The sequence below is a fragment of the Bubalus bubalis genome, chromosome 4 (assembly GCF_019923935.1).
Source record: "Bubalus bubalis isolate 160015118507 breed Murrah chromosome 4, NDDB_SH_1, whole genome shotgun sequence".
Taxonomy (NCBI): Eukaryota; Metazoa; Chordata; class Mammalia; order Artiodactyla; family Bovidae; genus Bubalus; species Bubalus bubalis.
This window is the reverse complement of record NC_059160.1, coordinates 149,827,504-149,853,851: the sequence shown is the minus strand read 5'-3', so window position 1 is coordinate 149,853,851 and position 26,348 is coordinate 149,827,504. Positions and strand designations below refer to the sequence as shown.

Sequence of the window (26,348 nt, the reverse complement as noted above, 5' to 3'; positions counted from 1 at the left end):
ATCCCCTCGCCACTGCTCTGTTCCGCCAACACCCTTGGCTTGTTTCCAGCTCAGGACCTTGGCCTGGGCTATTGCTTCTGCTTGGGTCACTCTTCCCTGAAGCAGAGCTGCACCTTCAGTTTCACTTGGGTTGAACTCAAATGTCACCTTCTCAGAGAGGCCTTCCTAGATCAGTCCTCCTAAACCTTTAGAGCACCGATCACTCAAAAAACTGAAGGAATCTTAAAGTTTCACTTGGTAATGTGTTTAAAGGTAAGCTCCTTGAGGGCCAGAGCTGTTCTGCTCATTGCTGTTGCCTAGAACAACAGCCTGGCACACGGCAGGCACTCAGTATTTGTTGACTCCAAGACTGGAAGGGGAGGATGACTATGAAGTCCACAAAAAACACACTGACTTAAAGCCCATCAATCATTAAGAAAATAAACACAGGACAGCCAACAGTAGCCACCCAAGTGAGTTTATCTTCTGCTTTCTTATTCCCACGGGGATTGTAAGACCTGTTTACAATGACCCTGTGCATGGTGCTTCAATTTTCAACGGTAACTCAAAGTAAATAACATATTTTATATCATGATGAGAATACACATATGTACATATTTAACTAAAACTGAAGTTTCATGAAACATTACTTATCCTTTCCACACAGGACACGCTACAACGTTTCTTTTTTACTGTTTTTTTAAAGCTGCTAACAACTACAACATCAATTTCACAACCAACGGATGGGATAGGATTCAGTTTGAAGAACACTTTTAACTCTCGCCTCTATTTTGTTTCTTCTGGGTAAAGAGAGTAAAATTTCTGCCTACATCTGGCAACTTCAAATGAGCCACTTCACAGCCCTGAGCCTCACCTCATCTGTAAAATAAATCACTATGTTAACTACTCATAAAGTGGCTGCCTTCAGTAGAATGGATTGGGGTGAGAGTACCTTGGGAAGAAGATTCTTTTGTTTCTTCTTGAGAAGAAGATTCTCAATCTGTTTCCCTAAGGAGGCAATTTCGACCTCCTGCTCTTCCCCAGGCCACCACATCCACTCCATCAGCAAGTTCCATTAATTCCAGCTCCAATTCACATTTCAAATCTGTCCTCTTCTCTCCATCCCACTGTGACACCGCAATCCACGTCTCCATCATCCCAACAGCCTCCTTCAGGACTTGCCTACCCCTACTCTGCTGCTGCTGCTGCTGCTAAGTTGCTTCAGTCGTGTCCGACTCTGTGCGACCCCATAGTCGGCAGCCCACCAGGCTCCCCGTACCTGGGATTCTCCAGGCAAGAACACTGGAGTGGGTGATCCCCTGTAATTCCTCTCACACACAGCAGCCTCAGAGACCTTTAAAGTTTTGTTTTGGGAAAAAAAACCTTCAAACCCACAGAAAAGTTGCAAGGATATTACAATAAACAGCCATACGTCCTCTAACATATTTGTCACCTTCCATTCCTCCCTGAACTATTTGAGAATAAGCTGCAAAGACCACGACTCTTCACGCTTCTTAAGAACAAGGACACTCTTTTTATAACCACAAGGAGTTACCAAATTTAGGAAACTTAATATTGATACAATACTATTATCTAATATGCAGTTTGTATTCAAATTCTGCCATTTATCCCAGCACTGTCCTTTAGAGTTAACATTTCCTACCTCCCCCACCTCAATCCAGGATTGCACATTTCATGTAGGTGTCATGTCTCTGGATGATTTTAAAAACATAAATCAGATTCTGTTGTTCCCCAACTTTAAACTCCCTGCTGCTCTGGTTCTCTCGGTTACAGCCACACAAGCTGCCCTTTTCTTTCTCAAACACAAGGGAGGACCCTTCCCTCCTGGAGCCCCTCAGCTCTTTCCACAGCTGACCCCTCATCTTTTCATCTCTCCTCAGGAACTTCCAGGGCACAGTGTCTACAGACACATCCTTGGTTTTCCTCTGTCTCAGTTCACTCTTGATTACCTTCCTGTCACTTAACAGTCCGTATATACCTTGTTGGCTTATTTGCTTATCAGCACCTAATTCTGTGAAAGGAGAACAGTGTTTGGCTCAGAGTAGGCACTCAATAAATATTTTTGAGTGAATAAATGAAAGAATAAACAAACGGCTCTTTAAAAAAAGTGGCCTTGTCAAGACCTCACTGTGTAAGATCGCACACTGGACGGGACAAGTCAGTGAGACCCCTTCTCCTCTGAAGGGACAGCAACCGCATGTGGGCCCAGCCGGGGGCAGTCAGCGTGAATGCACACCCTCAGGTAAGCACTGTGAAGGTTTCTAAGATCAAGGGCGACAAGAGGGGTTAGCGGGCCAGCACAAGGTGGTTTCGAGTGTGAGAAAGACCCACGTCTTCAGCTGGAAAGAGGAAGGCCACAATATTTTAGAGAAAGGGCTGGCTCTGGAGTCAGAAGACGGGGTTAGCTTCCCATCTGTGTGGCCATAACTCTCTCTGGGCCTCAATTTCCTCAAATGTCTAGTAAGGATAATGCCTCGCTCTTAGCCCACCTGGGAGCAGAGGGTCCTGCAGGTCCTTCGAAACAACGGGAAACAGGCTCCTGAATAGAGGTGAGGAGCAGTGAACCGGGGCACACAGCTGAGCAACAGTGAATGCTCACTTCTGAACCACAGCCTAAGTGAAATGCCAGCACCGTATCTGGCAGAGTGGGCTCTCAATAGTTCCCTTCTCACTCTTGTTCAGCCCTATTTGGACCCAGAGCAGAAAGCAGCTCAAAATATGCAAGCATTCAGATACCAACAGAACCTAGAACAAAAGCTGCTTCTGGGCACAGGGACCCCATCCTCCCTGTGGCGGGAGCTGAGGCTGCATGACCACTTGGGAGGATTCTGCAGAAGAGATTCAAGTGCAGGCTCAGCCCCATGACCCACAAGGTCTCTTTCAACCTCAAGAGTCTATGATTTCTTAATTGAATTAAGTATGCCCCTGTGGTAGGCAGCATGGATGTTATCAATTTAAGCTTTAGTCTCACTCTCCAAGGAATTGACAATCAGCCTAGAATGTCAGCGCCCACAGAACTGACGAGTTACAGACAGTGCCAAGGAGCAGGACGGACAATAAGGACCACAGTGCTACAGCGGCCCAGAGGAGACCAGGAGACTGTCCATGAAGAGGTGAAAAGTCTGCTAGGATGCGAAGGCTGGTGCATAACGTAAGGCTATTTAAGGGGTGTATTTTCCGTTAATGAATTCAGTGGTAGTTTTCCTCTTGTGGTGCTGGCTCTGGCCTCAGCTTGACATGTGTAGCCATGTACCGACACGTCCAGGACAGGAGGCATGTACATCTGATTGTTGGTTTAACATCCAGCACAGGTACCAGAGCATGTGGCTATTTGGCAAATATTCTGCTATGTGGGGTGAGGTGGCATAGGGTGGTGGGAAGAAGACAGGAAGGGCTGAAGAATCCTCTATGGGACCTGAAGAGCAGGCTGAGCCTGCAGGAGAAATAAGAGGGCCCTGGCAGCAGGCTGTGCCTGGAACACAGCCCCCAGAACCAGGGAGGGTGGTGGCTGGGAGATGGATTCCAGTCTGTCTGTTGTCCAGACACTCTAAAGGGCAACCTTCTACCCTAAACTCAAAACTGGTTTTTAAAATGTCAGGGATTGAAAATGAACTGTTTTTATTTGACTCTTTCAACTTTTTTCCAGTTGCAGGAGTCTACAGATTATTTTGCCAAGATTTTTAAATTACCAGGCAGTTGGCTTGCTTACACATTTCGAGTATCTGATTTATTTTTGACCATCCTAATAATCACTATATATCCCACAGAGTTATGTATAACATACAGAGTCTCTTCTTTTTTTAAAAAAATTTATTTTATTGAAGTATAGTTGGCTTACAATGTTGTGTTAACTTCTATTGCATAGCAAAGTGATTCATTATACACATATATTCTTTTCATATCCTTTTCCATTATGGTTCATCACAGGATACCGAATATAGTTCCCTGTGCTATACAGTAGCAGAGTCTCTTCTTCTAACAAAATTCTAGCCTCAGACATCGATAGATCATGTCTTTTGTACTATAAACACCTGCACTGTTTAATTTGTTCCATTAGCTCACAAGTGTTTCACAGAAGAGAAATGGCGATTAAAATCATCGCTTTCAAAAGACAATTCATGTGTAAAGAAGCAAAGTGAAAATGAAAAGATCAAATGGATCTATTTGAAATGAGCTGATATGTAACTGTGAGATTCAGTGGTCATCAATAAATAAAGAGACTGCTGCTTGCCCCTCATTCTAGATTAAGATATGGAATAGCCCAAGTGAGAAGCTACTCAACTCTAAAATGTAGACCATAGGCTGCAATTCCAATGACCCACCCTGAGGACTTTTGCTTTTAGGTCTCATTTCTTAAATCTCTGTATGCTATCTCAGACACAGACAGGATCAGAAACCATATGACACATCTGATCATTCTAAACATACTCTCCCACAATTCTCCAAGTCTGCTGAAAATCTGTCCAACTGTTTTTGGACAGACTCTGTGTTCCTGCAATGGAGTAAAAGACAAACAAAAATTTAATATTAGCTAATAAATAATATAACTCCTTGCGCTCACTCAACAGAGGTGAGCAAAGAAAAAAGGCCTCCATCTTCATGGAGCTCTTCCACCTAGGGGGACAACTGAAGTTAAATAATAACCAGACAAATAAATACACAGTTGTAGGCTGTAATAAGTGCTGATAAGATAAAGTATCGGGTACTTCACTGGAATTACTTAAGGGACTTCATTTGGATGGGAGGTTCAAAGAGATTAGGAAAAATCTTTTAAAAGAATCACATTTAAAATGGAAAACATTTATGAATTAATAGTATTTTTTTTTTAAAAAAGCAGAATATACAGCTATGGATATGATTTGACTATAGTTATATAAAAGGGCATGCATAAAGACAAATCTGGAAGAGAAATACAAAATAAAATGGTTATGTGAGGGTGGCAATGTTATGGACAGTGTTCACATTTCAAAATATTTCTTTAATGTTGCTTTATTATTTTTACCATAATTAAGATAAGCACAGACAGAATCTAAAGCCCTAAAGAAGTTTCTGCTTACTCTAAGGCTTGACCAAAAATCTGTGGCTTAGATCTTCATTAAAATAGCAGCATGGCAAGAGAGAGGACAAACCCTGGAGGCTGAGAGCCCTGGACCACTAAGGCCCAGGCACTAATGAGCTGCGTGACACTGGACGAGCTACCCTTCCTGGGAGGCTGTTTCATCATCTCTTGAGATGGAACTAATGAGATCTACCTCATAAAGCTGTTGAGCGGATAAAAGAAAAGAGCATATGTAAAGGACCAAGTCCAAAGCCTAGCACACAGTATGTGTTTAATAAATGTTGATAGACATCATGATCATTACTAGCATATAAATCCAAATGAAAAAGTGGGCTTTGAATCAAAAGTCTCCCAGGCCTAACAGATGACCAAACTAGAGATATCAGATGACTCATCAATCATTGTTAAATGACTTCTCTCTGACAACAAGGAAATCAACTAGTGGCCAGTCACTTTCTCTGAGGCCCCCTATGCTGTACTCTGAGTAAAGCCAAAAAGATGAGTCCAAGAAAAACTTTCCTAAAGATGAAATGAGCCACACAATTTTGGCAATTTACTAAAAACAATTTAGAACCCCTTTATTAAAAATAAAGCCTCCTGAAACAGTTTCCAGAAACTGAGACTAGAATTCATATAAAAATATGGCAGATTCAAAACAAAATAGCCCTACAAAAATTATACAGCCGGAATCTGCCAAAAGATGATATCACTAAGGCATGCTTTTGGTTTCCAGGATATCTGTGAAAATAAACTAAAAAGACAACAACTCCATTAGTCTACCAAGCATTTTCAAACACAGACTTTGCCCTAAAACTAGAATGCTTCTAACATCAAATATTATGATAGGATAATTTTTCCAACTTAAAACATTAGGTTACAAAAATGCACTCATCCAAACACTCAATAAATCACTGCTTTAAATCATTTAGTTAACTGAGCAAGAAGCAAAAACGTTTTTGTTCATTTGCTTCCGTCAGAATAGAAAACAGTGTCAAAGGAGGAAGAAGGCTTTCGCTCCTGCTTTGTTGAATACCTGGATTAGACTGACCACCCTTTAAGATAGCCTTTGTGTGCTTCCAAACCCAAACCAAGCCACACAGAGCAGCTGCTCACTGACCAACTGGTCTGCAGAATTCAATGAATGACAAAAGGTTACCTTAATTCAATAAGATAATCGGCACACATTTACCCACCACCCAGAGTCTAACCATCTGCAAGGCGGCAGAGCCAAATGCCTATAAAACAACTGGCCGTATGCAGACATGTCCTCATGTCCCTCATGTCAATGACGTTTCTCTCTTAGCAACAGCTACAAAGAAGCTGAACTTTCAGAAAAATTTCAAGATTTCATGATCCAACAACTTGTTAGTAAGTTATTTTGAGTGCCACTGAGATTTCCAGGCCAGATGGGTAATATGTTTTATTCAACTGAGTCTTGTGCTGGGATAACAAAATGTGAGACAGACACGATCTGGGTCCTTTCACTTTCAAGAGGCAAAGCGACCTAGTGGCTTCCAAATAACAGCAGGGACAATGTAGCAGGAAAGAAAAAAATAAAGAGAGAAAGGAAAACAAAAAGATCAAAAACCCAGGAAAACCCCAATGACAAGAGCAACTTCAGAGCAAGAAACCACTAACTATTTAGACTGCAGAATCTGATATCTGCCTTTTAGGCCAAGATGCCATTCAGCTAGACATGCATCTGTAGTGATCAAAACTACCAAATAATGATGATGTTGATGATGATTCAGCACAGAAGGTTTAAAAACAAAGACATAATAGGAACTATAAACAGTATACAAGTTTATTTTCTTTCTAACACACTACACTAAAATCAATGGATGCAGCATTTCTCAAAGTGTAGGATTCAAGACGCTTTGAGGTGAGATTCAAGATAATTTGAAGCAATCTAAATCACCCAGAATAAGAAAACCATTGTTCCCTTTTCAATTTTCTCTCATACCTTCTTATTAAGTCAAGAACAAAGTCTCAGTTTGGTGCTAATATATATTTAACACCTCTCTAACATTTGCTAAATCTTTGAGAGGCCAGCCTGGGCTCCCGGCAGATAACAGTATACAAATATATTTTTAATTAAAAAATTTTAAACAATAACTTTCACAACTATCTTCTGTTTATGATATGAAATACATATTTTCCACTTATAGTAATGAAAAGTTTCCTTTTGCAGTAAATCAAAGTAAAGAAAATAAGGCCATTTAATTTTTAACAAGTACTATTCAGTTCAGTCACTTAGTCTTGTCCGACTCTGCAACCCCACAGACAGCGAGTACTGTAATTATATTTATTTTTCCAAATTTACATTTTTAAAAAATTTCAAGCCTATAGAAGAGTATAAATACAATGAATGCTTGTATGCCCTTCACCTAAACTCACCAATTGTTAAGATTTTGCCTTATAGCTCTATCTACATCTTCTATCTATCTAAACATACATATATGTGTGAAAATGTCGGTCGCTCAGTTGTGTCAGACTCTTTGCAACCCATGGACTGCAGGCCACCAGGCTCCTTTGTCCATGGAATTCTCCCTGCAAGAATACTGAAGTGGGTAGCCATTCCCTTTTCCAAGGGATCCTCACCACCCAGGGATCAAGCCGGGGGCTCCTGCATTGCAGGCAGATTCTTTACCGTCTGAGCCACCTGGGAACCACACATGCTTTTGTTATGGTTGTTGATGAACCACTTGAAAGTCAGCTGCACCAGCATGACACTTTATCATTAAATACTTCAGAAGGTATTACCTAACTCATAAGGAGATAATCTTAGATGACCAAAATACCATTATCACATGAAGAACATTACCAGTAATGCCTTAATTTCCCCTAAGTGTATGTGTTAGATGCTCAGTCGTGTCCAATTCTTTGCTTCCCCATTGACTATAGCCCACCAGGCTCCTCTAGTCCATGGGATTCTCTAGGCAAGAATACTGGAGTGGGTTGCTATTTCCTTCTCCAGGAAATTTCCCATAAAATCTGGCCCAAATTCAAATGTAACTAATTATCCCCAATTTCTGGTACAGAATTCATGCATGGCATTTGGTTGTTATTCCTTTAATTGGGCAACAAGAAAGAAAATATTAAGAAAATAATTAATAGATGGTATATGAAACTGGCAAAAATTGTAATGGAGACATAACTTGGATTTGTAAAAACACTGAACTAACCAAAAACCTGAGAATAGGGGATACACAGAAGTTGCTCAGTCGTGTCCGACTCTTTGCGACCCCATGCATTGTACCCCACCAGGTTCCTCGGTCCATGGGATTTTCCAGGCATGAATACTGGAGTGGGTTGCCGTTTCCTTCTCCAGGGGATCTTCCTGACCCAGGGATTGAACCCGGGTCTCCCGGAGAATAGGGATTGAACCCGGGTCTCCTGGAGAATAGGGGATAAGTAATCTAAATAATTAATAAAGAAAAAAAAACTTAACCTCTGCTATTAAACTAAACTTACACTTACAGAATGCAAAGCTATAAGGAAAACACTTGATACCTACTCTTTTTTGATTAGGCCTTGAAAAAGGACAGTCAAAAGATCACTGTCAGAAGAGACAGGGATATGCCAAAATGTGCTTCATTAAAAATTTCAAAGCTACTAATAAAATAATTAATTAAAAATTTTTTTTCAGAGTTTATACATGTCCAAAATAACTAGCTCATCTCTTTTACTGAATAGGTACCAAGTCAGGTGCTCCAATGTATTATCTCATTAAATCATAATCGACATTTCTACAAAAAAAATAGACATGTTGATTTCAATTTAGTGGTAAAAATATTTAAATTGTTTTAGTAAAAAAATGATTATATTATGGTTTGCTACAACAAAGATGTGGATATATCATGCATTACAATTTATTATATCATAGCTTCTAAAACCCAATATTGTGTTATAACACTCTTCCTCAAGCACCCAAGTGTATGCACTCCCTCTCTCTCTCTCTCTCACACACACACACACACAATATTGAATACTGTCCTCTAATACGACCTTAACAAAAAGGCACCAGGAAATAACTTACTAATAAGAATGCTTCTTTATGGAATAGACATGTTTCTAAAATGTGTGAGTGAATTTACTAAGACTGAAAATTTTAAATATGCCAGGAAAATTTGCTATTAAAATGAATGTCATTCTTTAAACAAATAACACACTATGAACATCTGCAATTCATACTCAGAAAGCAAGAATGGTCAATATTAGAAAATCAGTTATTATAATTCATCATATTAAAGACCAATGAAAAATTACTATCACCATAAACGCTGAAAAGACACTGAATAAAATAAAAAATCTATACTTGATAAATTTCTTTATCAACATGATAAATACATAAGACAGTATCATATTTGAGAGATAATGAAAAAGTGAAAGTGAAGTCGCTCAGACGTGTCCAACTCTTTGCGCCCCAATGGACTGTAGCCTGCCAGGCTCCTCAGTCTATGGAATTTTCCAGGCAAGAGTACTGGAGTGGGTTGCCATTTCCTTCTCCAGGGGATCTTCCCAACCCAGGGATTGAACCTGGGTCTCCCACACTGTAGGCAGACGCTTTACCGTCCGAGCCACCAGGGAAGTATTCCCCCAAAACATATCCACTGTCACCAGTATTTTCTAACATCATTAAGGAAGTACTAAAGCTGATAAAAAAGACTATAGAAAAATTTCAGATATAGAAATTAGCAAGGAGGAAATAGAATTTAAATGATCATTATTTGCCAATACAGCATTACTTGACCAGAAAACCCAAGATAATAACTAAAAATTATTATGAACAAAAAGAGAACTCAGTAAGGTGGCTAGGTACAAAATTAATACATAAAAATCAATAGCTATCTTGTATTTTAAAAATCGAAAACTATCTTGTATTTTAAAAAGAGTCAATTAGAAAGGGTAACAAGTTTCTATTTACAATAGTACCCTAAAAATAGCATATCCAGGAATTAATTTAACACAAAGTTAAAATCCTTCAGTACACATTGCTCATACTCTATAGTCTACACACTTAAATTCACATACAAGACTTTAAATGGATGATAATGGTTATATTACAAAAATATTTATAAACAAAATGTGTTTGGATTTGCTTCCAAATAATTCAGCCGTGGCAGGGCTAGGGACAATGTGTAGGGATATAAATGAAACCTGAGTGGTCATGAGGAATTAATGTCATGGTAATGGGTGAGCATTGCTCTTGATTTTTCATATGCTTTAAATTTTCCACAATAAAGAAAACTTGAAGTAATAAAACATATTAAAAAATAGAAGATACATCTGTTCTTTGGTATAAGCTTCAGTATTATTATAAGAATGCCATTCTATACCCTAAAAGCTCCAATAAATTACAAGAGCTTTTGAGAACTAAACAGCTCATTCTAAAGTATACGTGGAGAACTTCCTGGCAGTCCTGTGGTTAAGAATCTACATTTCCAATGCAGGGGGTGCAGGTTCAATCCCTGGTTGGGGAACTAAGGGCCCACAAGCCGTGTGGCACAACCAAAAAGAAAACAATAATAATAAATAAAGTCTACACAACTAACCGTGAAAATTCTGAAAAGGAGAATAAGGGAGCACTAGTTAAGAAAGAGAGAAAGAACAAGTGTTGGTCAGAATGTGGAGAAAATGATGCAGCCACTGTGGAAAGCAACTAGGGAGTTCCTCAAAAAATTAAACACAGTATTATTGTATGACTCAACAATTCCACGCCTAGGTATATATCCAAAAGAAGAGAGAACACAGATTCAAATACTTTTATTCAAGTCTTCATGGCAGGACTGCTTTGATGTATACAAGAGGTACACCTTAGATTCAAAGATATAAATAAATAGAAAGTAAAAGAAAGGAAGACGATAAACCACGAAAATAGTAACCAGACGAAGGTGAAGTGGTTATATTACTATCAGAAAAAAATGTTTTAACATAAATATTGTTACTGAAAGAAAATAAGGATACTGTATAATGATGAAAGGGTCAATGTATCAAGAAAATATAACAATTTTAAACATGTATATACACACACCTGACAACAGAGCCTGAAAATACACTCAGTAGTAGGTCAAACTGGTAATAATGAAAGAAGCAGACAATTCAACAGTAACAGTTGGAGTCCTCAATATTATACTTTCAATAATAAAATAATCAAGCAGAAGATCAGCAAGGAAACAGAAGTCTTGAACAGCACTACAAACCAAGCAGACCTAACAGATATCTACATATGTCGTCACATGACAATAGCGGAATACACATTCCTCTCAAGAGCATACAGAAGATTTTTCAGGACAGATCATACGTTAGGCATAAATATAAAAGGACTGAAATCATATAAATTGTTTTCTCTGATCACAATGGAACAAAACAGAAATCTTAATAACAGAGGTAAATTTAGGAAATTCACAGCCCAGTATAAACGTTTGGGGCAATACTGAATGGCGGTGGGATAGTTGGGAAGATCCGATGCCAGGCCAGGAGACAATCTGATGGGCGCCAGTTCAGGCATGCCCTAGAGCAAATTCACTCTCTTCCAACCATGGCAGGTTGAACACAGCAAGGGTCTCTGACAAATGCACTTCATGTCATTAAAAACAATAGCTAATTGGGTAAAATATATTCTTTTCTGACCCCTCAGTTTCACAAAATAATCATAAGCAATTAGTGAAATACAGGCTGACATAATAGGGCTAGCTAAGACGCTCTAGAGATGCACAGAATTTAGACAGCAAATGATTTCCAGTGATATGCACTCCATAAGTCTTTGAAAATGGGAATACTGTACCGTAGAGGCCACTTGCCTTTTGCCTCCTCTGTCCTCCCCTACATTCCAAAGCAAAATTGGAAGACAATTCGGCTAAATGAGGTTAAGTGAAATAAATGTTACAAAGTTAACTGAATTAAAATTGTCAAAGGTAAAAATGAAGCTGAGTATTAAGAGAGATCTAGCTTTCTGACAGATAAAAAGTTATGATGTGATTTTTTTTAAGGTATCATAAATTAGTGAGGAAAGTAAGAATTTTATTATTTGATCCTGGAACAATGTCAGCTCTTAAACACAACAACAAGAGACTCTTACACCATTTACCAAAATTAAAACTGCACATGATTTTAAGGATTTAAGTATAAAGACAAACAAAAAATTAGAAGGAAAGAACAGTAAATGTCTCTCTGAACCCAGGATGGAGAATTTTCTAAACAAAACAAAACAAAACAGGGCTTCCCTAGTGACTCAGTGGTAAAGAACCACCAGCCAGTGCAGGAGACACGGGTTCGATACCCGGTCCTGGAAGGTCCCACATGCTGAGGAGCAACTACGCGCATGCGCTACGCCTACTGAGCCTGTGCTCTAGAGCCTGGGAGCTGCAGCTCCTGAAGCCCGCCTGCCCTGGAGCCTACACTCTGCAACAGGAGAAGCCACCGCAGTGAGAGAAGCCCGTGCACCCAGCCAGACAGCGGCCCCGCTCACGACAACTAGAGAAAAGCCCGCAGAGCAACCAAGACCCAGCACGGTCATGAATAAACAAATCTTTACTTATTTAAAAAAAAACAACAAAAATCACAAAAACTGATAACAGTATACTTCAAGGCACAACTAAATAATATTTGCACACTGAATACAATTACTTAAGCAAAAATGATGACCTAATTACACTGAGATGAGAAGGGCAATGGGAAAGGGAAGGGTGTATGAGAACTTTATCCTTATTTCCCCTGGCAAGAAGTCAATAGAAAATGTCTAAAACTGAAATTCAAGAAACAGCATTATAATAATGCTGTTTAAAAACAAAGAACTCTAACTTTCAGAAGAAATGACTAAATATGGTTGAAGAGTTGAAGACGGTTGCCTCCAGGGCACAGGAATGAAGGATGGATGACCACAACACGACAGCTACTGAGCAGTGACCTCTAAACAAAAACGTGCAAGTCATTCGTAATCACAGAAATACAAAGTAAAGTAAGAGAGATCCACTCTTCCGTCTACCACATGGGCAAGATAAAAAGTAAGATGAGGCCGCAACTTCCCTGGCGGTCCAGTGGCTGGGATTCTGCAACTCCCAATGCAGGGGGCCGGGGTTTGATCCCTGGTCGGGTAACTAAATCCCACATGCCACAAGTAAGACTCAGTGCAGCCAAATAAATAAATAAGGGTGAAGAAGCAAGTCTGAGCAAGCTCTGGGAGTTGGTGATGGACAGGGAAGCCTGGCATGCTGCAGTCCATGGGTGCAGCGTGTGCAGTGTCTGCAAAGAGTCGGACACAACTGAGTCCCTGAACTGAACTCAAGAAGCAAGTGGATGCCCAAGGACTCTATACTCTGCCCAAGAGTATAAACTGGTGCTACCTTTTGAAACATTTTTTACCATATATTTCACATGTCATAGAAGAAGAACTAATGTTTATGCCCCAGTATACTCCTCTAATAATCTATCCTATGAGAAGTAATTACCCATGCATACACAAATTTTTAGTAGCGGGATTAGTTGTAATAGCAAACAAGTTAGGAACATCTTAAATGTTAAGCAACAAAGACATACGAAATACTACCAGTCTTTTAAGGTCACACTTCAAAGAATTAATATGGGGAAAGGTTCACAACATATTTTAAATGTAGAAAGCAAGATACAAAATTATACAGCTTTCATCTTTTTATTTAAATAGAACAAATACACAGGTAGGGAAAAAACGACTGGAAGGAAATACAAACTTTTAATGCTAGTTATCTTTGGAGTGAAATTTACATAGTATTATCATCCCAGAACTTTTCTGTTTTCTCAAAACCTGTACAATAAACATGTACAGGTTTATTGTACATGTACATTACTCTAGAAAATATACTCTTTTTCTTATTATTTAAATAACAAGAAATGAGAGGGAAAACAACAAAGAAACGTAAATTGTAGCCATTGGTGGCCTGTGTGACTACAGTGAACCTCCAGCAGGAAAGGAGGCCTTCCTTATGAGGTGATGAGGGTATCACTTTTGCTTCAAAGCAGCGAGGCCACGGGTAACTGTGCCTCCCGTAGCGCTAGACTCTGTTCAGCTGCCCTTTCTAGTGCAGCAAAGCTACCCCTATGCAGTCGATGCTTTTATCGTCCCAATTTGTCCGCTGAGAAAACCAAGACAAAGGCTACTCGCCCAGTGGAAAAGTCGGGATTTGAACCAAAGCATTCTGCCCCCAGAGCTTCTTTTTCCTAAGACTTCTTTCTCACATGATCTCTAAGATCTCTTTTAGCAACAGTGGGGGCCCTGTCCAATTAACATATTTAGATTGTTTCCTCAACCACAAAGTAGCCCCTGTTTGCTCATCTATAAAAGAAGAAAGTTAGCCTCAGGCAGTGATTTCTAAACTTTTCCTGCACACTGGCATCCCTCCAGAGATTGTTAAAAAGTTCTCATGCCTGCCTCCCACCCAGACATGGTGTGTTAACAGGTGGGATGAGGTCTGGGCATGGAATTTTTAAAAGTTCTTCCAATGATTCAAACATGCAGCAAAGTTGGGAAACCACTGGTCTAAAGTCAACTGACCTGCTGAAGGAGGGGAGAGATGAGAGGCTTCAAAAAATACTCATAAAACATGTAAGCCTTACATTCTGTATACAATTTCAGAAGTTCACAACCCCCTAAAAGGAATACTGGGACATCAACTTAAAACCCCTGAACTTGGTGACCTCGAAGGCCACCTGCTACTCTAAATTGTTATTCTCTAGTTGAAGAACTACACAATGGTTTTAATAAATTAGGGCTTCCCTGGTGGCTCAGACAGTAAAGAATCTGCTTGCAATGTAGGAGACTCAGGTTTGATTCCTGGGTCAGGAAGATTCCCTGGAGAAGTGAATAGCTAGCCACTCCTGTAATCTTGCCTGGAAAATCCCATGGACAAAACAGCCCGGTGGACTCCAGTCCATGGAGTCACGAAGAGTGAGACAGGACTCAGCGACTAACACTTTACTAATTCATAACACAGACAAGGAATGAAAATGATGATTTGAGGCTTTCTGTTCTGAAGCACAAACCCAAAGTCAATTAGTCAATGGCTTCCCTTGGGATGAGTATTTGGGAGACATGAGGAAAGGACTTAGCAGTATAACCTGACATTAGCACTATCCAAACTGTGTTTAACCAAATGTAAAGATTTCTAGACAAGTGAACAGCTACTGTGAGGAGTGAGGAGAAAGAGGAGGGCCCATTATCAAACCATCTTGAGAAACTGTAGGCTAAGCAAATCAAATTCCAGAATCTCTCAGGAACTTTAAAACTCAGAACATTATTAGCATCCTTATCATCTTAAAGAGTACCATTTCCTTCTACCTCGGGATGTTTGGGAAAAGCTACATTGGATGAGGTCACACTACAAATTTTAAGTCTTTTCAGTGACTCCTATTATAAACACTTAAAAGGCATTTAGAGGTCCAGGTTTATAAGAACTTAATGCGTACTCGTTTCAATACCCTTTCTTTAAAAGAAGTTTTCTTCTAGAGGAAAATATAAGGGAGTATAGCATAAGGATTCGGAGAAGGCAATGGCACCCCACTCCAGTACTCTTGCCTGGAAAATCCCATGGATGGAGAAGCCTGGTGGGCTGCAGTCCATGGGGTCGCACAGAGTCAGACACGACTGAGCGACTTCACTTTCACTTTTCACTTTCATGCATTGGAGAAGGAAATGGCAACCCACTCCAGTGTTCTTGCCTGGAGAATCCCAGGGACGGGGGAGCCTGGTGGGCTGCTGTCTATGGGGTCGCACAGAGTCGGACACGACTGAAACGACTTAGCAGCAGCAGCATAAGGATTAAGCATACAGACTGTGGAGCCAAGACGCCTGGACCTGAATCCTGGCTCCACTTCGCCACACAACAGACATGAGACTTTGGGCAAGTCCTTTAACCTCATGTGCTTCAGTCCCCTCCCTCGTAAGAAGGCAAAGAAGTACTACATCACAGGCAAGTACGTAAAGCACTTTAAGTAGTGTCTGACTCACAGTAAGCAGTATTTAAACGTTGGCTGCTATTACTCATTCCTGAAGAAAATAAATTTTCAATCACTGTGAAAATGAAGATCACCGCACTGGTCGTTTGAAAAGGTACTGCACAGCTGTATGTTTATGAATGTTTCAACTGGTAATTCTAACTACAATTTGAATACAGCTTATACTATGTAAGCTTTATAGCACTTAGTACAGAGCTTTATATGTTACAAGAATTCAATAGGCATCTGCTGGTTCCATCCAAGTAAGTGAGAAGACTAGAAGGTGTGAAGTAGCTATCCTCCAAGTTGTATGCCAGGTTGAAACACTAGCTCTGACGCTTCCTGTGTCCTCTTGGGCAAGGTAACATCTCTGGACTGTGTTTCTTCATTTGTAAAATTCCATCAATAACAGGACTTATCTCTCAGGGTTCATGTAAAGTTATTTTGTATATATTAAATACTTAGAAATTTACCTGGTACCTAGTAAGTACTGAGTATCAATATTTCATACTAATATCTTCTTGCATGTTTTCTGTACAGCCTTCAAATCTGAGCTGTTTATTATGCTATTTTACAAGGCACAAGTACCAAGTTTTAACCACATTCTTTTGCTTTTGTTGTGTACCACAGACAGAACTTGGAACTGAAATAGTCACAGGCACAAACAACATATTTTAGGAGTCAAGGCACTTAACTGCAAGATACACGGTGATGTTCTACTCTGTCAGATTGTAAAACACCCTAGAAAGTGGTGGTCTTGATGATAACTATTTATTTCATTTTGCTCTGAAATTTTTAGAAGCTGGAAAAATACAAATAATTTGCCCCTGATCAATGTTCTGCAAACTGCCTATAGCTTGTGTTCCTACCCTAACAAGATTTATTGCTAACCAACATGCAATGCTAAATTGAAATCAAGACATTACACAATTTTCCAATAAAGAGATGATTTTATACAAGTTAGTATAAATGCTCTGTGAGGAAGTACTTGTTGGCATCTTGTATTTCAGTAGCTGGTGGAAAATAAGTTGGAAGGGAGGTTTACAGAGGGTCAGAGCTCATCAGATGAGAAGATTATCTTTTTTTATCAGCTCTAGGAAGCACATTTACAGGCGGATAACAAACAGTTTTTCTTTAACATCTGAAAAGGTCAGTATTACCAGGGCATGCCAACTAATTGCAGCTACTGCAGAAGACTGTACTAAAACACTATGGAATGAAAGGAAAGGAAGGTTTAATGCCTTTGTCAATCTTGATGTGATTTTTTTTCCTCCTCAGTTTTTACTAAGAACTGAAAGAACATAATAGACATTCACCTGAATATTTTTCTTTTTTTCCCCCAACTTTATTGAGGTATAACCGACATATAACATTGTAACCAAGATATTATTCTTTTTTAAATAAAAAAAAGTCAGTTTCTTTATTGGCCTATTTAAGAGTTCTCTGAGGATTCAGATTTAAATAATAGACATAAAACTCTTCAGATGTTACTTAGTCTTCAAAATATCACCAAAGAGTCCCCCACATTATATATGTGATATATTTTCCTGCACTCTGTATTTAAATGAAAGAGCCTTATCTACAACTTTAAATGTACTCTGTTAGAAAACATTTTGGATATCCAGACTCCTATTGGTAAAAACTCCCAAGCTATTACTGCCAAATCCATTCTTCAGTTCTTTGACTTAGAAGTAGAGACACTAAGTGGAAGTGGGGGCACTTGGCGGGGGCAGCCCCTGTTCCTGCCCTCATGGAAATGACTCAGGATGTACCATCAGACCTAGAACTCAAGCCGTCTGACTCCCAGCCTTCACTCCTTTCTAAGCAGACTTAAACCATGTTATCACCCTACAGCACCACAATCTTCAAAGATCCGCAACCTCTAATGTAAAAGTTGATTTAGGTGAGGATATTGAAACCACTGTGTGGCAGGCAGGATAATGCCACCCCCTCTCCAAGAGCCATTTCCTAATGCCAAGAACTTGTTAATCTGTCACCTTACATGGCAAAATGACCTTTATGGCTGTGATTAAGTTAAAGACTTTGAGATGGGGAGATTATCCTGGAGTATCTAAGTGGCCCCAATCTAACCACATGAATCCTTGAAAAGCTGCCCAGGCTGCTGGTCGAGGAAAGATGTGACTATGGTGAAATGGTCAGAGTGATGAGATGCTGCTGACTCTGAAGGTGAAGGGAGAGGCCATTAGTCCGGAAATGCAAGCGGCCTGTAGAAGCGGGAAATGGTGAAGGAACGGATTCTCCCCCAGAGCCCCAAGAAAGGAACACAGAACCACTGACACCCTGACCGCAATCCTATGGGACCCATGTTGGGCTTCCAACCAAAAGAACTGTAAGACAATAAATTTGCAGTGTTTCAAGCTACTAAATTTGTGGTGATCTGTCACAGCAAGTATCGGAAAACTAATATACACTGGATGAAAGGTTATTCACATGGTCTCAGAGGATCACGAGATACTGTACAAATTATTCACTACAAAAGGAAAAAGGTGCCTTGATAAAGAGAGGTCTGGCAGACACCACCTTAAGCAACTAATCAAATAAGCACTGCCAGTAATAAGACCACCTTAAAAGATGTGACCAGTAACAGGAAATATACAACATGACCCACGTAGTATTCTTATCAAAAATATTGACTCTGAACTTAATCATAAGGACATAATCAGACTAATTAACAGTAATTGTGGGACATTCTACAAAAATAACTGGGCGAAACTGTTGAAAAATGTCACTGACAGGAGAAGTAAATAAAGATGGAAAATGGGTCCCTATTAAAGGAGACATGATAACCAAGTGTGATGCAAGATGCTTAACTGGATTCCAACTCAAAAACAAAAGCTATAAATGACACTTTGGGGCCATCTGAAGCAATACATGGGGTCACAAAGAGTCGGATACAACTGAGCGACTGAACTGAACTGAAGCTGTGACTGTCTATTAAATGTAATACTCTTGTTTCACTGTTGAATTTCTACGTGAGATAATACCATTGTGGATACACTGGAGAATGTTCCTTGATATATAATTGTTAATATAATTTAACATCATGTTTGCTATTATTTTCAAATAGTTCAGCCATAAGTATGAATATGTGTACACACACACACACATATATAGGGGAAAGAGAGAAAGAACAAATGTGGGAAAATGTTAACAGGTGGTGAGTCTAGAGGAAAGAAATACGGCACTTATTGTATTACTCTTTCAACTTATCTGCAGTATTGCAATTTCATAAATAACAAAGTTAAGGGGGAGACGTCTTCCTGGCTCCCACTGAGTGCAAGTGCATGCGTGCTCAGGCATGTCCTTACTCTGTGTGACCCCGTGGACTGCAGCCCGCCAGGCTCCTCTGCCCATGGGATCTCCAGGCAAGAATACTGGAGTGGGCTGCCATTTCCTCCAGGGGATCTTCCTGTCCCAGGGACTGAACTGGGTCTCTTGCTTTTCCTAACTTGGCAGGCAGGTTCTTTATCATTGCGCCACCTGAGAAGCAGCAGGCTGCCTACACTGCCTACCTTTCCCCAGCCTCCTCATGCCTGGCCAGCACTGTAGCTGGAACAGCTCATATTCTTCAAACTGCAGACTCTTCCACTAGCACATTTTGCATTCTGCTGCTTCACTCACATCCCAAGGCTCAACAGCTGCAGCTGGATTTCGATATAAGGTAGAAGCTCCTACATGGTATTAGAATACCAGTTTGGGAAACAAGTTGATCAAATATCAAACTGGAATCATCACTGCAGGTCCTTAAAACTGGATTTTAGTTTGTGAATTCTTTGCTTCTCTTACTACTGTTTCTCTTACCCAGTATAACCCTTACTCTCCATTTCTTGAAATTCATCATTCTCATTTATGATCCGAGACGGTCACAGGCATGGCAGTCAACCACGGACAAAACTCAGGACTGGTGACATCAGAAAGTACTACAGACACATTCAAGTGTCGCCTCTGGCTCGCAGCCCACATCACTGTGAGCATCACAGACAGCGCAGACCAAGGCTCACCTCCTTCCTGCAGGCCTCACTGCTTTCCATATGGCAGCTTACCAACATCAAAGAAGACGCAAGACATTATCTAAATTTACCAGGCTAGTCCATTTCCATCCCTTGAACTGTGGAAGAGTCACTGATATCTCAATTACCAATTCTGCAATACCTTTTTCGGCAAGCTAAGATTCCGTAATGCTAAAATAGAAGAGCGGGGGAGGGTGTACTGGACTAACAGATGGAGGATTAAGAACAAAAGACCTCCCTGACAGGAGGAACAAGAGCTAAAATGTTTGTACACCTACTATAAGAGCACAGAAGAACAAAAATTGAACTTGTAAATAAAATTAAGTTGCTCTTCTGAAACGCCTGTCTAACTATAGACAGGAAAAGGCCCAGCATGGTTTCTATGTATGCTTATGCTGTTTTTAATAGAAAAGACACAATCAAGCCAAAACAAACATCTGTTAACCAGTTAAGTTTGTTAATGAAACAAAATTGCAGCTGGTTTTATCAAAGATCAAAAGTGAAGCAAATTACAGAAAGGATGTATGAACAAAGCTGGTTTCTAAAAAATAATGGCTAAAGAATTCTAAACCCACTTGTCAAATTAACACAAATCCTTCCTGGATTTTGCTTAGACCACTGATTAGTATTTATTTTGTATCTTTGAAGAAACCAGCCTCACAGTTTAATATCATTCACTCTAAAATTTTGCCTGTATAGTCCGTTTTGCAGAGTTTTCAATATATTATATTTCACCAAAGGAAAAAAAGTTACACTCTAATTAATACTCTGCTAATTAAAAGGTTCGCTTATAAAAGGAAAAACAACCGTATACTGTCTGCAACTCCTAGAGACTTCTCTGGGAAAGCAGTCTAGTCCAAAGTATAAGCCTGATAACAGTGACTAGCATTTCACAAGGCTCACCGCCAGGCCTCCTCCTTTTACTTATATAAACTCCCCATCACTACCTGAAGACGGTGAGATAAGGGAACCCCCCCCCACACACACACACTTTTCTCATGGCCCTGCTAACTCAAAATGTCACAAATTACATGGATGACTCATTTGCGAACTTTAATTCAGTGAGCTAATTGATGTTTCGCAGAAGGCAATGGCAACCCACTCCAGTAATTGATGTTTATGTACTTAGAAACATTAATAGATTGGAGAAATCAAAGTACTTAAGTATGCTGATTCACATTTGAAATGCTGGTGTAACTAGAGAACTATTAAACTGTAGTTTCATTAAACTGTAGTTTAATGTATAGGCCAGAAAAATTAAGTTTATGTTTATAAACAATACCAGAAGTCATGAATTTTCCAATCAAAATTTGCTATTACAGTGATAAAACAATCACATGTATTCTTTTTATATTACCGTGTACAAAGATAAAATACATAAAAAGAATGTAAACTTTTGTTCTGAGATACATTAAAATGTACTATTTATTAAATAAAGTTTGAAAGGAAAGGATGAATAAATATCTCTGCCATCCAAGATACAGTCAGAATAAATCAGCAAACAGCACTTAACTGTTAAACAACGTCAAAGCTATAAAAATCTAGATTTTTCTTAGCACTGAAAGAAATATAGCTGTTATAATCCAAATAGGTATAAGGAATACAACAGTAAATTCCTGAAAGCTGCTCAAAACATCCAAAAGTAGTCAAGAAACTACAAAACTACACCCTTAGCATCCTCAATGCTTGAAAGAAAATATCATTAGGAAATCAGAAAACACTCTTCTCTGTATCATGTCAAGGTCAGGAAAAGGCAGCTACAATATCAAACATATCTAAGATCCAAAGAGTTAAAAGAAGTATTTCACACTCATTTTAAGAGTCCAAAATCCTCTAAAGTTTATATTTTACCTGAAATGTATTTCTTTAGAAGTGTACACAAGCCCACCTGATACAAGCTCAGAAGTGGAACACACTGTCACCCCTGCGAGTAAGAAAGACGCAGGTGTTCCTCATTCCGTCCTTCCCTTGACCTGACTGACTAGTCTCGGACAGTTCCTGGGCTCTCAACGTCCCCTCAGTAACCAGTACTATCTGCTCACAAAAGCAGCTCATGTTATTTTGCAGAACTTCTGAAGCTTAAACACAGGAACAACATAGCAATCCTTTTCCCTCCCTGACCTGGGAAAGCACATATGGATTCACCTAGTCGTTCACACGACAGAACAGCTCTCTGTCTGCCTTCAGTCATTCCAAAACTGACTTTGATCCATTCAAATTCCAAAATTCAGGTTACATGGAAGAGTATATTTTGGTGTATTTTAGGGCTTTTTCCAACTTTCAGTTGAATGCACAGCTAAGCACTCTGAGAAATGTGACATCTGCAGTACAAAGGACACCAATTCAGAGGAGGACCGAGAAGGACAACGGAGAGGACGCCTGGACTCCATGATTAGCAGATAAAAGATACACACATTTCCGTCAAAAAGATCCAGAGTTGTCTGCAGCCATGGACAATTCTACAGCTGAGAAACTTCTGGAAGCCTGCCACATCAAAGAACAATATGGACTAGTAAATGGTCCTTCACAAAGTACAGGCGATTGAAAAAAATCCCAGAGAGGGAGGAGGGGAGCAGGGAGAAAACTGAAGAAAAGAAAAAATTAAGTTATTTAAATTATGGCATTTACACAACACAGGAAATTGATGTAGGATATACATTAACCTTCTGTTTATGAAAACTCAAAAAAAAAAAAGAAACAGATCTAATATGGAGTCAGATTTGTTCTTCCCTATTACACTTCCTTAAAAAAAAAATTCTTCTATTTAAGGAACTATTTCATAGTAATAACCAATAACCATAAATAAAATATCTCCCTAAAAGGAGTGAGGGACAAATAGAATAAACAACTGAACAGGCCAAGAGCACAAAAAGTGATTTTTTAATATAGTTTTATCTCTCAGCCCCATTTCTGATCATCTGTGCTCCTTCTGAAACTCATTTTTTTTTTCTTTTTGACAGTATCACTGGTGTGGTAATTATGTTTGAAGCTTTTTCATAGTATTATAATACAGGTATTTCATTTCTTCAAGAAAAAAACATCAAAAGCCCTATCTGATATTAGAAGTGTCTCCCTTTCCAACTACAGCTGCCAAAAATGAGAGCTCCTATTATAATAATATGTACTGCACTAGAAACATACCAAGATTTGACACTTAATAAATTTTAGGAAGATATTACCAATAAAGTGAAATACCGAGGAATCTGTTTAAAACTGAACCAAACTGATTTTATAAAAATGCTAAAGCCCAAAAAGAATACATTTGAATCAGTTCTAATGAGGTGGATGAAACTGGAGCCTATTATACAGAGTGAAGTAAGCCAGAAAGAAAAACACCAATACAGTATACTACCGCATATATATGGAATTTAGAAAGATGGTAACAATAATTTTGTATACGAGACAACAAAAGAGACACTGACGTATAGAACAGTCTTTTGGACTCTGGGGGAGAGGGAGAGGGTGGGATGATTTGGGAGAATGGCACTGAAACATGTATAATTTCATATATGAAACGAGTCACCAGTCCAGGTTCGATGCACAATACTGGATGCTTGGGGCTGGTGCACTGGGACGACCCAGAGGGATGGTATGGGGAGGGAGGAGGGAGGAGGGTTCAGGATGGGGAACACGTGTATACCTGCGGAGGATTCATGTTGATATATGGCAAAACCAATACAATATTGTTAAGTTAAAAAAAAAAAAATGCTAAAGCCCAAATGTGCAAATAGAATCTTAATGCTACAGAATGCATAATGATAACTAAAGTCTCTCTTAGAATATTTGACTTTTCCAAAGTCCTCATAATCTGACCTAATTGAGCTTTACCATTTTTAATGAGAAACTCTAACACTATCCTTTAGGAGTTCCCTCATCAAGTCAAAGATAAACTTATCTTCAGTGGTTTAATTCGTTTCCATATCACCTCACCAAAGACAGCTTTCTTAAATAAATACAAAGAAGTTATGCTAAGGAGCCAGTATGGTAATATCCAATTTGAATTCTAGACTATCAGAAGATGTGCAATTACATTTTAGAAAGGAAGGAGCCCTTCTATTTTAACTTGCATTGTATTCCTCCTAGCAGTCATGCATAGGAATGATGATGATGTTAAATCTAATTAGACACAGATTTACTATTTTCCCTACTGCTTTCCCATACTGCTAATATTATAAATAGTACCTGCTTTAAAAACTGTAATAAGCTCATTGCAGTTACCAAATTTAAAATGCCAAAAATCTATTAGTTGGGGGGAAAACTGCTTCAAAGCATTTGAGGAATTGAAAGAGATACTTTTATTGTTAATGAAAGCCACACCTGTTGACCAGTATACAGCCCAGTGGTAAAGAAGTCTAGAGTCAGATTGTCTCAGAATCTTGGCTGCACCATTCACCAGCTCTGTAAGTGACTTTGGATAAACTGTTTAGGTTTTGAGCCTCAGTTTTTCATCTATAAAAGGATAATAATCTATGGCCCTCACAGTTATTGTGATAATGAGGCAATAAATGTAAAGCACTTGGAATAGTGCCAGCATTTAACACTTGAGAAATGTTATTACTTTCACTATTTTTATTTTCTTTTTTACAATTAAATGAAACTGCTCAACAAGAGTAACTAGAGTAACAGCTTCTTTAAAGATACTGGTCGGCTAAATTGTGATTGAATGACTTCATCTCTGTATAGTGGCCATTTATGTCATAAATGTCCTCCCACAGTGTGAATTCTTCAGACTTCTAGCACAAGAACAATGATAATTTGCCTTTCAAATATATTAGAGCAAGTCCTATATACATGAAGCTATAGGAGAACTAGTCTACATACAGATCCAAGTTCAACAGCTGAAGCAAAAACAATGGAAAGGTAACAATTAGTATATATATATATACACACATACACATATATAGGTTTTTGTATAACAAACTCAAAAATATTTTCTACAGTATAAAAATGTTCACATTGGCTCTTTGACACTTTAGATCCCTTTGAGAATCTGATAAAAATTACAGACCCTGACCCTAGGAAAACATGTGGATACAAACGAACATTCTATTTAAGGGGATTTGTTAGCTTACCTACCCCAAACTCATTCATGGACCCAGGATAAGAATTTCTATTACACTGACTTGGAAAGTTTACAGGGTTTTAAACTATTTACCCCTTGTAATCTCAAAGGGCAATATATTCTAATGTAGTTCTTATTACATTTTTCAAGGAAAAATGCCATTGTAATATACAATGGAAGCAATACAGTACATTCTGGCCAAAGTGACTTGATCTGATTTTCATTTATGTTTATTTGTCCTCTTTTAAGAATTAGATTATGATTACTCAATACAATTCCCAATTTCATCAAATAAAAATTACAGGCCACATTTTCTCAGCATTCCTTGTTATAGGATGATGCTAACTGGACAATTTAAAGAATAGCATCACAGAAAGAGCAGGAACAATTTGCATGCTAAGCAATAAATCACTCTGTTCTCAATTCTAGACACCTCTGGACAGGAGTCTTAGACTAAAAATACTTTTGTATAGATGCTGTATGAAAAAAATATGATAAGAATGGCAAAAATAACGATGAGCAAGGTTAAAGAGAAGGAGAAGAAAGGGACTGTGGAAAACCTGTAATGATTCCTCTACCACAAGTTAAGATATTCCCCTGGATCACAAAATTATTAAAACATGCTATTAAATTGCCTAAAGCTGCCTGAATTAGTCCATGTACCTGATAATTATAAAGCTTTAATATATTAATGCCTTAGAGTAATGCATATATTTTTAAAACAAAGACATCCAAAACCATCAAGAAATGGCTCTACATTCCCTTAAGGAATTTCCTTATGGCATAAGCTTTTATAAAAATATTTAATGAGAAACAGAAGTGCTCAATGTGGCTGTGTCAGAAACAGAAATTAGGATTCAAGTCACCTGCTGTATTTTCTTGAAACAAATGTTATTAAAAAGAAAATTTCATAGGCTTACTTATTTCTTTCTTTATGCCCACATTCTCTCACAAAGAACTGGGGGTTGGTGACACAAACACAAATACCACCCAAGGATAAAACAAATGTTGAGGAAAATTAATAAAATAGAAATACAGTTCAAAAATAAATGCTAGGGTTTAGATTAGTCCATGGAAAAGCAAATCACCTGGCCCCACTTAGTTTTGCAAGAGCTGAGCCTCTATCAGCTTAACGCAAGGAGGGAAGCAGGGGCTATCTCAAGGGCAACAGTATCCAAAGAGGAAAAACAAGTCCTCAGGAGCACAGCTTTTCCTGACACTGCTTCTA

The 26,348-nt window shown here is 38.9% G+C and overlaps 1 protein-coding gene across 9 annotated transcripts in view; it reads right to left on the bottom strand.

Moving 5' to 3' along the window:
* KAT6B (lysine acetyltransferase 6B) overlaps nt 1–26,348 on the bottom strand; it is a 182,803-nt gene that overhangs the window by 139,464 nt on the left and 16,991 nt on the right. The gene's annotated exons all lie outside the window — the stretch shown is intronic.